The 13,000-nt window shown below is 37.4% G+C and overlaps 1 non-coding gene across 1 annotated transcript; it reads left to right on the forward strand.

Moving 5' to 3' along the window:
* The first annotated feature begins 1,379 nt into the window (after window positions 1–1,379).
* LOC112781990 (small nucleolar RNA R71) lies at window positions 1,380–1,487 on the forward strand. Its single transcript, XR_003192735.1, has one exon. It is a non-coding gene; the product is annotated as a small nucleolar RNA R71 (small nucleolar RNA).
* Window positions 1,488–13,000: the final 11,513 nt, after the last annotated feature.

The raw sequence follows: 13,000 nt of genomic DNA on the forward strand, positions 1-13,000 counted from the left end.
CTGGTTCAATTTCACTTATTCCATTGTCCTCTCTTCACTCCTAGCCATTCCTTCTTGCTTCAACCTTTCTCCAAGCTTTCTTCACCTATCATTAATCAACCAAACTCATCAAAGCTATGCTCAAAATCATGAGATATTCATTCTTTCATAATATGCAACAAATATAGCATAAAACCTCATGAAATGGCATGAATTCATATATGGTTGGTTCAATCAAGGGAAACATGAAAATCTACTCAATTAGCTTGCTTGTAGCTCAAGAAAGTGCATAATTCTAATGAAAACAAAAGAAAAAGACTAGTTAAAATAGGCTAGGATGACTTGTCATCAGGTTCATCTTCCCAAGTCTCAATACCAAATAATTTGGCATTTAGCTTCATGATTGCACCAAGGAACTTGGCAGCTTGCTCTTCAGTAACATCCTCATTCTCTTCAGAAGAGGAATACTCATCAGAGCTCATGAATGGCATAAGGAGGTTTAATAGAATCTCTATGGTCTCTAGATGAGCCTCAGATTCCTTTGGTTCCTTAGAGGGAAACTCCTTATTGATCACTGGACGTCCCAGGAGGTCTTCCTCCTTGGGATTCATGTCCTCTCCTTCCCTTACAGGTTCGGCCATGATGCTTATGTCAATGACATTGCACTCTCCTTTTGGATTCTCTTCTGTATTGCTTGGGAGAGTACTAGGAGGGATTTCAGTGATCCTTTTACTCAGCTGGCCCACTTGTGCTTCCAAATTTCTAATGGAAGACCTTGTTTCATTCACGAAACTTGCAGCGGCCTTGGATAGATCAGAGACTAAGTTTGCTAAATTAAAAGTATTTTGTTCAGAGTTCTCTGTCTGTTGCTGAGTGGATGATGGAAAAGGCTTGCTATTGCTAAACCTGTTTCTTCCACCATTATTAAAGCCTTGTTGAGGCTTTTGATCCTTCCATGAGAGATTTGGGTGATTTCTCCATGATGGATTATATGTGTTTCCATAAGGTTCACCCATATAATTTACCTCTGCTATTACAGGGTTCTCTGGATCATAAGCTTCTTCTTCAGAAGATGCCTCCTGAGTACTGTTGGATGCAGCTTGCATTCCATTCAGACTCTGGGAAATCATATTGACTTGCTGAGTCAATATTTTATTCTGAGCCAATATGGCACTCAGAGTATCAATTTCAAGAACTCCCTTCTTCATAGGCGTCCCATTACTCACAGGATTCCTCTCAGAAGTGTACATGAACTGGTTATTAGCAACCATGTCAATGAGTTCTTGAGCTTCTGTAGGTGTTTTCTTTAGGTGAATGGATCCACCTGCAGAAGTATCCAATGACATCTTTGCCAATTCAGACAAACCATCATAGAAGATATCCAGGATGGTCCATTCTGAAAGCATGTCATTAGGACACTTTTTGGTCAGTCCTTTGTATCTCTCCCAAGCTTCATAGAGGGATTCACCTTCTTTCTGTCCGAAGGTCTGAACGTCCACTCTAAGTTTACTAAGCTTTTGAGGAGGAAAGAACTTGGCTAAGAAAGCCGTGACTAGCTTATCCCAAGAGTTCAGGCTATCTCGGGGTTGAGAGTCCAACCATACTCTAGCTCTGTCTCTTACAGCAAAAGGGAAAAGCATGAGCCTGTAGACTTCAGGATCTACTCCATTAGTCTTAACAGTATCACAGATCTGCAAGAATTCAGTTAAGAACTGAAAAGGATCTTCAGATGGAAGTCCATGAAACTTGCAGTTCTGCTGCATCAGAGAAACTAATTGAGGTTTCAGCTCAAAGTTGTTTGCTCTAATGGCAGGAATGGAGATGCTTCTTCCATGTAAATTAGAATTAGGTGCAGTAAAGTCACCAAGCATCCTCCTTGCATTATTATTGTTGGGTTCGGCTGCCATCTCCTTTACTTGTTCGAAATTTTCAATAAGGTTGTCTCTGGATTGTTGTAATTTAGCTTCTCTTAGTTTCCTCTTCAGAGTCCTTTCAGGTTCTGGATCAGCTTCAACAAAAATGCCTTTTTCCTTGTTCCTGCTCATAAGAAAGAGAAGAGAACAAGAAAAGAAGAGGAATCCTCTATGTCACAGTAAAGAGGTTCCTTATTGTTAGTAGAAGAAGAGAAAAATTCGAACACAGATGGAAGAGGGGGTTCGAATTTGGTGAGTGATGTGAGCAAGAGATGTTAGCAGATGAATAAATAAATAGAATAAGATGAGAGAGAAGGAGAATTTTCAAAAATTATTTTTGAAAAAGAGTTAGTGATTTTCGAAAATAGTTTTTGAAAAATGTTAGTAATTTTCGAAAATTAAGATTTAAAAATTGAAATAATTAGTTAATTAAAAAGAAATTTTGAAAAAAAAGGGAGATATTTTTGAAAATTAGAGAGAGAGAGAGTTAGTTAGGTAGTTTTGAAAAAGATAAGAAACAAACAAAAAGTTAGTTAGTTAGTTGAAACAAATTTTTAAAAGATAAGAAGTTAGGAAGTTAGAAGAGATATTTTGAAATCAATTTTTTTTAAAAAGGTGAGATAAGAAGATATTTTTGAAAAGATATGATAGAAATTAGTTTTTGAAAAGATTTGAATTTTTAAAATCACAATTAATGACTTGATTCACAAGAAATCACAAGATATGATTCTAGAACTTAAAGTTTGAATCTTTCTTAACAAGTAAGTAACAAACTTGAAATTTTTGAATCAAAACATTAATTGATTATGTTATTTTCGAAAATTTGATATAAAAATAAGAAAAAGATTTTTGAAAAATATTTTTGGAATTTTCGAAAATAACTAAGAAATTTGAAAAAGATTTGATTTTTGAAAAAGATTTTGGAAAAGATGAGATTTTTAAATTGAAAATTTGATTTGACTCATAAAAACAACTAGATTTTTAAAAATTTTTGAAAAAGTCAAATCTAATTTTCGAAATTTTAAGAGAGAAAAAGGGAAAGATATTTTTTTTTATTTTTGAATTTTTAATAATGAGAGAGAAAAACAAGAAAAATGATGCAATGCATGAAATTTTTAGATTAAAACAATGAATGCATGCAAGAATGCTATGAATGTCAAGATGAACACCAAGAACACTTTGAATGTCAAGATGAACACCAAGAACATATTTTTGAAAAATTTTTAATGCAAGAAAAACATGCAATACACCAAACTTAGAATTCTTTAATGCTTCGGCACTAAGAATTCAAGAATGCATATGAAAAACAAGAAAAGACACAAAACATGCAAATGCAAAGATCAAACAAGAAGACTTACCAAGAACAACTTGAAGATCATGAAGAACACTATGAATGCATGAGAATTTTCGAAAAATGCAAGATGCACATGCAATTGACACCAAACTTATAACATGACTCAAGACTCAAACAAGAAACACAAAATATTTTTGATTTTTATGATTTTATGATTTTTTTTGTATTTTTATTTTAAAATTTTTGAAAATCATTTTGAAAAAGAAAAAGAATAAGGATTCAAAAATTTTCATATGAATTCCAGGAATCTTGTACTCTTTAGTCTAAAGCTCCAATCTGAGGGTTAGACATGGCTTAATAGCCAGTCAAGCTTTAGAATGGATTTACATCCATTGAGGTGATTAGTTGAAGACCAATCCCAAAGGAGTTTGGGTATGGATTTTCAGCCAGATAGGATTCAACATGTTACCATGAAACTCTAGAATTCATTCTTGAAAGTTTTGAAGCCATAGAATAATTTATTTTTGAAAACATTATTTTTATTATATTTTTTTTCTCGAAAACAAAAGAAAAATTTTTTTGAAAGATTTTTGAAAAATTTTTGAAAACTTTTTGAAAAGAAAACGAAAAGAAAGTTACCCAATCTGAGCAACAAGATGAACCGTCAGTTGTCCAAACTCGAACAATCCCCGGCAACGGCGCCAAAAACTTGGTGCACGAAATTGTGATATCTGGTAATGGCTCCAAAAACTTGGTGCTCTAATCTCAATTCATAATTTGTCACAACTTCGATACAACTAACCAGCAAGTGCACTGGGTCGTCCGAGTAATAAACCTTACGTGAGTAAGGGTCGATCCCACAGAGATTGTTGGTATGAAGCAAGCTATGGTCACCTTGTAAATCTCAGTCAGGCGGATAATAATTGATTATGGAGTTTTCGAAATTAATTAATAAGTAAACATAGAATAGGGATAGAAACACTTATGTAATTCATTGGTGAGAATTTAAGATAAGCATGTAGAGATGCTTTCGTTCCTCTGAACCTCTGCTTTCCTGCTGTCTTCATCCAATCAGTCTTACTCCTTTCCATGGCTGGCTTTATGCAAGGGCATCACCGTTGTCAGTGGCTACATCCCCTCCTCTTGTGAAAATGGTCCAAGATGCCCTGTCACGGCACGGCTAATCATCTGAGGTTCCCGATCATGCTGGAATAGGATTCACCCTCCTTTTGCGTCTGTCACTATGCCCAGCACTCGCGAGTTTGAAGCTTGTCACAGTCATTCAATCATTGAATCCTACTCGGAATACCACAGACAAGGTTTAGACTTTCCGGATTCTCTTGAATGCCGCCATCAATCTAGCTTACACCACGAAGATTCTGATTAAGAGATCTAAGAGATACTCATTCAATCTAATGTAGAACGGAAGTGGTTGTCAGGCACGCGTTCATAGGGAATGATGATGATTGTCACGTTCATCACATTCAGGTTGAAGTGCGAATGAATATCTTAGAAGCAGAATAAGTTGAGTTGAATAGAAAATAGTAGTACTTTGCATTAATCTTTGAGGAACAGCAGAGCTCCAAACCTTAATCTATGGAGTGCAGAAACTCTACCGTATGAAAATACATAAGTGAAAGGTCCAGGCATGGCCGAGAGGCCAGCCCTCAAATGTGATCTAAGATAGCATACAACTGATCAAAGATGTCTAATACAATAGTAAAAGGTCCTATTTATAATAAACTAGCTACTAGGGTTTACAGAAGTAAGTAATTGATGCATAAATCCACTTCCGGGGCCTACTTGGTGTGTGCTTGGGCTGAGCTTGAGTGTTGCACGTGTAGAGGTCCTTCTTGGAGTTGAACGCCAGTTTTTGTGCCAGTTTGGGCGTTGAACTCCACTTTGCATCTTGTTTCTGGCGCTGGACGCCAGAATTGGGCAGAGAACTGGCGTTGAACGCCAGTTTGTGTTATCTAAACTTGGGCAAAGTATGGACTATTATACATTGCTGGAAAGCCCTGGATGTCTACTTTCCAACGCAATTGGAAGCCCGCCATTTTAAGTTCTGTAGCTCCAGAAAATCATTTTGAGTGCAGGGAGGTCAGAATCCAACAGCATCAGCAGTCCTTCTTCAACCTCTGAATCTGATTTTTGCTCAAGTCCCTCAATTTCAGCCAGAAAATACCTGAAATCACAGAAAAACACACAAACTAATAGTAAAGTCCAGAAATGTGAATTTAACAAAAAAACTAATGAAAACATCCCTAAAAGTAACTAGATTCTACTAAAAACATACTAAAAACAATGCCAAAAAGCGTATAAATTATCCGCTCATCACGTGGCACGCCAACCCTCATTATTCACCTGGGCGTGCCACTTGAATTCTGGGTGTGGCACACCACACACTGGGTGTGGCACGCCACACACTGGGCGTGGCATGCCAGTTTTATATTCCAGAGAAGAGAGTGAAGTACATACAAGGGGCATGGCACGCCATATCCTGGGCGTGCCACGCTAGTTCAACTTTCCAGAGAGGAGAAGAAGAATGAAAAGGCCTGGGCGTGCCACTTGGGCTCGAAGGCGTGGCACGCCAGGGACACCAACACATGGGGCGTGCCACTTGAAGAGCTGGGCATGGCGCGCCAAGCCAAATTGGAGGCTGGGCATGGCACGGCACTTAAACGCCTGTCACACGCCAAGCTAGAAGGTCACGTTTGTTGAATTTTCCTTTCCCTCCGAATTGTAATTTTCTTTTCTCTTTTTTATTTTCTTTATTCAAGTGCTAGGAGTAGTATAAATAACCCCTGAAAGTACTGAGAAGGGGTAGTTGGGTAGTAGTTTTGTTGAAGTATAGTTAGATTTACTTTTCACATTATCTCTTTCATCTTTTGTACTTTTCTCTAAGTTATGAGTAGCTAAATTCCCTCTCATTCAGAGAGGAAGCTCTATTGTACTTGATAGATTAATGATAGTGAATTTCTTCTTCTCTTCATCTTCTCTTAGATTTGCTAGAAGGAATTTTGTTTTAATGCTAGTGTTCAATCATCTTGGGAAAGAGGTTGAATGCAAAATGGGTTTCATGGGAACCTTGGAAAAGGAAACATGAAATCATTCTTGAAATCTCTTTTCACATTTGAGTAGATCTGGGTTTTGGTGATTAGATATGGTGACATATAATCCACCCTCTATTCTGGATCTACAAGGATGTGTGGTATAATCAGGGACCAAGCATATCTCTCTTCATGAGCAATTAGACCAAGGAATTGGCTGATTATCAAGATTTGAGAGATTGAGTCACCAAGGGATTGCGGCTCAATCAATCATAATTGCCAAGAGGTCAATGAGTTACATGATTGAAGATGAGATGAGCTGGATTTAATCCAAAGAGAACAACATCTCCTAATATCAATGAATTCCCCCTATTCTTATCTTCCAAATTCTTTATTAATTTCTTTGTATTCTGTCAATCCCCATTCCCATTTACGATTAAGTCATTTATGTTTTTGCACTTTACATTATTGCCATTTCCTTTTTTGCACTTTACTACTTCTCTTTACTTTTGAGTCATTTACATTCCTGCTCATTTATAATTCTGCAATCACATTCTATATTGCTCATCTTGACTAATTCATCCATTGATTAAAATTGCTTAAATCTACCAATCTCTGTGGATACGATCCCACTCCACTATGGGTTATTACTTGACAATAATTTTGGTGCACTTGCCAAAAGAACGGATTCATCATTTTTATATGGGGGGTGAATTCCGGTCATCATTCACTCAAGCCAATCACAAAACAAAGCTTGCTGGAAAGAGTCACTCACAACACGGGGCATTAACTGGCTCTTTTTTTCATTTGAGGTTATTCCTCTTAATAAATTGGAAGAAAAGGAAGAAATTCATGAACAAAATGTCAAGCTAATGACAGTAAAAGAGCACTTGTTGGGAGGCAACCCAACTAAAGGTAATTTTCTTTTCATAGCTAGTCAATAAAAGAGTCAAGAAGGCTTCGCTGCATTGCAAGGAGTCAAGTTTGGTGTTGCACACCAAAGAAATTCAGAGATGAATGTGCAATTCTATGTTTGGTGTTCCACCATAGACTTTCCTATGGAGCACATTACATTTCTCATCATAACTAGTTAGAAGCTCCAAGTAATCAGAGAAAATACCTGACAATTTTTTTATTTTCAGTCATTGTTTATCTTTTTGATAAAAGCACTTGCAAGTTCACATGTATGTTCATCTTGCTGCATTTAGAAGTAAGAAATGAACTAAGTTTGGTGTTCACACACCAACTTATGTTTTGAAAATCACAAGCATACATATAGACTTATCATTCCTTGAGTGCTTGGGGAACAAGCAACTTCTAATAGTTTTGTAGGAAGATAATCAAACCGTTGGGAAGACTATGCACCATCATCCAGGAAAAAAGAGAATACCAAAGCTAGGAAGGGTGATGAACAACAAAGAAGATGCCAGAAGGTTGTATTGTCACTTAATTGCTTGTATCTTGAATTGTTAATATTGGAAGTTTGAATACACCCCTGCTGAATAATATACTTATGACTGAATTCAGATGTCTATTTACTTTAAAGTGTCAAATAAATGTGCTAGCCTAGGTGTGTGTGTTTCACTTTCACTTGTTTAAATGCTTGTCTTATCACTTGTCCTTTTCAATTTGAATAAAAGAAATATTTGAACAGAAATGGAATGGTTCCTTTTGACAAGAAGTGAAATAACAGTAAGTGATGGTATATATGTCTGATTGTGTAGTAGCTCACAAATAATGAATAAAAGGGTAGATTATCCCCCTTTTAGTGTAAACTAGGATGCTGTCTATGAATCTTAGCAAATAAAAGTCTTTGGATGAAAGAAAAACAAATAAAAAGAAAGAAAAAGAAAAGCCAAAAGTAAAAATAGAAGAAAGCAAAGAATAAGGCTAGATACTAATAGCTTGGACCTTAAGACATATGCTTGTGATGTCTTTCTACTAGGATCTGCTTGGATGATTAGGTTCTATGGAGTGCTTTAACACTTGGTAACTTGGGTTAACTAACCCGGGATTATCAACCGAAAATCCATTATCAAGAGCAACCTAGTTACAAGGCATTTAGTAACCCAAAGAAGTGCTGGGCACCAATGTCTTAAGAAGAATTATGAGCCAAGTGTCTGTGGTGAATATGTGTTGAGTGCAAATAAGCTAAGAAGCTGCTACAACACATAACACTGAGTTGCTAAAATCAAAGAATAAGTTCACAGAAAAAGAAAATAAAGAAAAGCAATTACCAAAGATGAGTAAATAATAAAAGGTCATAGCAGTATGTTAGTTGATACTTAAAGGAGACAGTCCCTACCTAAGGACAAAAAAAAAGTGAGCTGCAACATTCTCTGCATAAAACCCCATGAACTAATAATAATGACTTGCTGATAGGAACATTACTTTCTGGTTCACTCATTCTTCTCAATAATTCAGTGCTTGCTTAGGGACAAGCAAGATTTAAGTTTGGTGTTGTGTTGCCAGGACATCTTAGGCTAGTTTCACTAGCCTTTTTCTTTGTTTTTAATAGGTTTTATGCACTTTCTTAAGTTATAAGTAAGCAATTGGGTTAGAAATTCATGTATGCCTAGATTCATTCAATCATGGTTAATTTGATGCAATTTCATGATAATTATGCTATAATTACTTGTGTGCTAAGAATGATTAGAATTCTCATGACTTTAGCAAGGCTTTGATGCATGTATTGGTTGATGACAGGTGAAGGAATGCATAAGAGGAAGTTGAAGAAGAAGCATGGAAAGGATGAACAAGAAGCAACGTTGGTGGCCAAGTTGGACCACCAACGTTGCCTCAAACGTTGAGAAGGAAGCAGAGCAAGTTTCTGCATAATTTGCTGGTGCCCACGTTGGAGGAAACGTTGGCAAGCCAATGTTACCCCCAACGTTGTGATAAAATGTGCTTTTTGGAGATTCAGAAAATCTGTAGCGACGCGTACGCGTGGATTGGAAATTCTGATAATCCACGCGCATGTGTAGCTGACACGTATGCGTGGATGGGTAACGTTGGACCAACAACGCTGCCTCAAACGTTGGTGGCCAACGTGCACGATCTTGATCTCAAAATCCTGAATTTAAAAAAGTGCAACGACGCGCACGAATCTATAGCGCATCCGCGCGGGCTTAACTTTTGGGAATCCACGCGCACGCGTACATCATACGCATGTGTGGATAGTCCAACGTTGGAGGGAACATTGCCTGTCCAACGCTGAGGCCAACGTTCTTCTAAAAGATTTTAAAACTGGAATTGGAATTTTTTGCATCCACGCGCATGCGTAGTGTACGCACATGCGTGGATGCGTATTATGACGCCAAGGGCGCGAACGCGCAAGGCACGCGTACGCGTGGGTAGAAAAACATTGGCACTCTAACATTGAGTCAAACGCCAATGACAGCAAGTAGAACTGAATTTTTAAAGAGGCGTTTGATTCAACGTTGGCCCTCAAACGTGGACTCTAACGTGAGCATCAGAACTTTGTAATCAAATAAATCTCTTCTCAACAGCAAGAGAAACCAATTGGAGCAACTTCAACCCAATTCAATCAAGGCCAAAAGCCCAATTCAGAGATTGAAGATCAATGGAAGAAAGTGTACAAATAGCTTAGAATTTAAGATAGTAAGGGAAATTTTTTAGCTGGGGAGAGAGATACTGACATGCTGCTAATTTTAATTTTTTGCAATTCTTTCAATTCTGCAATGTATCTTACAATTCCATTTTACATTCTGAGAGCTATGAACAACTAAACCCCTTTCATTGGGTTAGGGAGCTCTGTGTAATTCAATGGATCAATATTAGTTTTTATTTTTCTTCTTCTTTCTTTTCTCTTGATTTTGCTGGAAAGCTTTCATTCTTCATCCTATTGGATAGTTATCTAGGGAAAGAAGCTATTCATAATTGGATCTCCTTTGAACCTTGGAAGAGGAATGAGGAGATCATACTAGAATTGCTTTCTCACGTTGGATTAGATTGGGGTTTGGATGGATATAGTGACATGTAATCCTACCAATACTTTGATCTATGAATTTGTGTGGTAGAATCAGTGACCGATCTTCATCTCTTCCTATGAGCACTTAAATCAAGGAATTGGGCAGTTGTTCATGCTTAGAGAGATTAGATTGCCAAGGAATTGGGATCTAATCACCTAAATTGCTAAGGAGATCAATGAATGCATTGATTGAGGAAGAGATGAAAATGAACTTGATCCGGAGAATTATCACATCTCCTGACCCCAATGAATCCCTTACTCTGATCTTACCCATTCTCATTACATTCTGTTCTTTAATTTCATGCTTAATCCCCATTCCCATTTAATTTCATGCAATTTAAGCTTCTGTCATTTAATTTCTCGCACTTTAATTTTTGTCATTTAATTTCTTGCAATTTAAGTTTCCCGCCAAATTTACATTCTGCAATCTCAACCCAATTTTGATTTTGCTCAACTAGCACAATTTTCTAATTAACATTGATCAACCAACCAATCCATGTGGGATTCGACCTCACTCTACAGTGAGTTTTTACTTGACGACAATCCGGTGCACTTGCCGGTAGGAAATTGTTGAGAGACAGTTTTCGAGTGAATCAGCTCCATTCTTCAAAATTAATGCCACCAAGCCTTGATGGAGTTCCGGACAAGCTAAGGGCTCCCAAAATTGATCCTCATGTATTCTCGGATCCCAACTCTTGTTTCTACACCCATCTTCAAGTTGATCATCATTAATCCATCAGGGTGCCATAATCTTGGAATTCTCACTCAAGTGACCAAACATCATCCTAGACCCAAGCAAACTAGTTATACACCAACCCTTGCTATTAGGCTTTGAACATGCAACCATCATGAACTTTGATTTACAATCCCAACCACTAACCATCTCCTTTTTGCTCTTAAAGCCACAAAGAGCTCTAAGTTGCCCATCCATCTCAAGCAAACCATATTCAAGTAGAATCATAAAGCTTAGAGATAAGAGATTTACCCATTTGAATGAAAGGATGGATGGTGATGGCTTAGAGATAAGAGATTTACCCACTTGCAAGCTGCACTCCCTTGTGTTCTTTCTTAACAACTTCCACCTCTTTGCTAGCTTCTTCAATTTCAACCTCTTCCTCTTGGTAGCTTTCTTCCAATTCAATCTCTTCTACATTGCTTAAAAATGGCATGGGAGGTTGTACCTCTTCTTCTTTAATCCCTATGTCAAGTCCAATGGGATAGGATTCAATTGTAGATAAGAATTCATCAATGATTGAATCCATCTCTTGATCGACCTCTTCAAAATCTTCAACCATGATTTGTTTTGGAGGTTGTACACCTTCCTCCAACATCAATTTCAAGATTCTTGGAAGAGGGCTCCATGATTCTACATTCCCATGGACTTTCAACATCTCCTAAATATTCAACCACTTATTCCTCTTCTTTAACAATCATAGGTTTCTACAATTGTTCTAACACAAAGCATCATTCCTCATTTTCCCCCGGAGTTTTCAATCTCTCCTTCATGCTATGCTCTTCATTTGATTCTCCACATGTGGCCATGGGAGTGCTTGGAGTGTTCAAGTATTGGGAGGATAATCGGTTTACTACCTCGGTCAAGACGGCTGTAAATTTTAGTACCTCCCTTTTCATATCTTCTTGACCTTGAAGAATAAGACCAAGGGTTTCATCTATTGGAGATTGGGGTGGATAGGATGATTCATTGTTTTGGAGGAAGGGTTCATGATAGGAAGGTGGTTCTTCTTGGTAAGGGTATGGAGGTGATGTGTATGGAATTTGTGGTCCTTGGGAGTAATTGTATTGGAATGTGGGTGGTTCTATGGGTTTTCCCTCATAGTGGTCACAAGGATGAGGTAAGGGTGATTGGTTATATAATGGCTGAGGGTCATAGGGAGGTATTTGGTAAAAAAAAGCTTGTGAGTATGGTTGAGGGCTATGTTGAGGATCAGGTTCATAGGCATATGGTAGTGGTTGTTGACAACCACAATGAGGATCACCACATCCATTAGGTTGATATGCATTAGGAGTTGGATTATACCTATAAGAAACCAGAGGAGGTTGTTGCCAAGTAGGTTGATCAATTCCTTGAGGCTCCTCCCATCATTGATTTTTCCATCCTTGATGCATGTTCTCATTGTAATCTCCACTTCCTACAACATAGTTGTAACCACATTCATAGCCAAATGGGTGAGAATTCATAGTGAAAGAGAAAATAAAGACAGAAGCTAACAAGAAATAATGAAACAAGGTCCTAAAACTAGCAAAAACTAACAAGCAATCCAAACATCAAGCTATTCACAATATTAACATATGTACAATAACCAATAACAAGGCACACATTTGCAAGTCCCCGGCAACGGCGCTAAAAATTTGATGTAGGAAGATTGTCGGTAAAGAATTTCTCAATGAAATCTTGTTGCAAGTATAGTTCTAAACCAACAAACAATCCTGAAACAAAGTTTAATATGGTTGTCACAAGTACAAACCCCAATAAAAGTAACCGAAGTATTTAAAACTCGGGTCGTCTCTCAAGGAATTGTAGGGAAGTGTTCTTGTTATTGGTTATGGATTGTATATTTTGGGGTTTTGAACAAGGGACATGAAAAATAAATTGCAAGGAAGTAAATAAAACTCAAATGATAAAAAGGTCTTGGCTAGGGTTAATGGTTAAGGATCTCTATCCTTGTTACAAACCACAACATGATAATTGCAAGGATCAATCCCATTAAGTAATCCTCTAACAAGTGAAGGAAAGTCAAATGAGCTTTATCAA

The sequence above is a fragment of the Arachis hypogaea genome, chromosome 19 (assembly GCF_003086295.3).
Source record: "Arachis hypogaea cultivar Tifrunner chromosome 19, arahy.Tifrunner.gnm2.J5K5, whole genome shotgun sequence".
In the NCBI taxonomy this organism is placed as follows: Eukaryota; Viridiplantae; Streptophyta; class Magnoliopsida; order Fabales; family Fabaceae; genus Arachis; species Arachis hypogaea.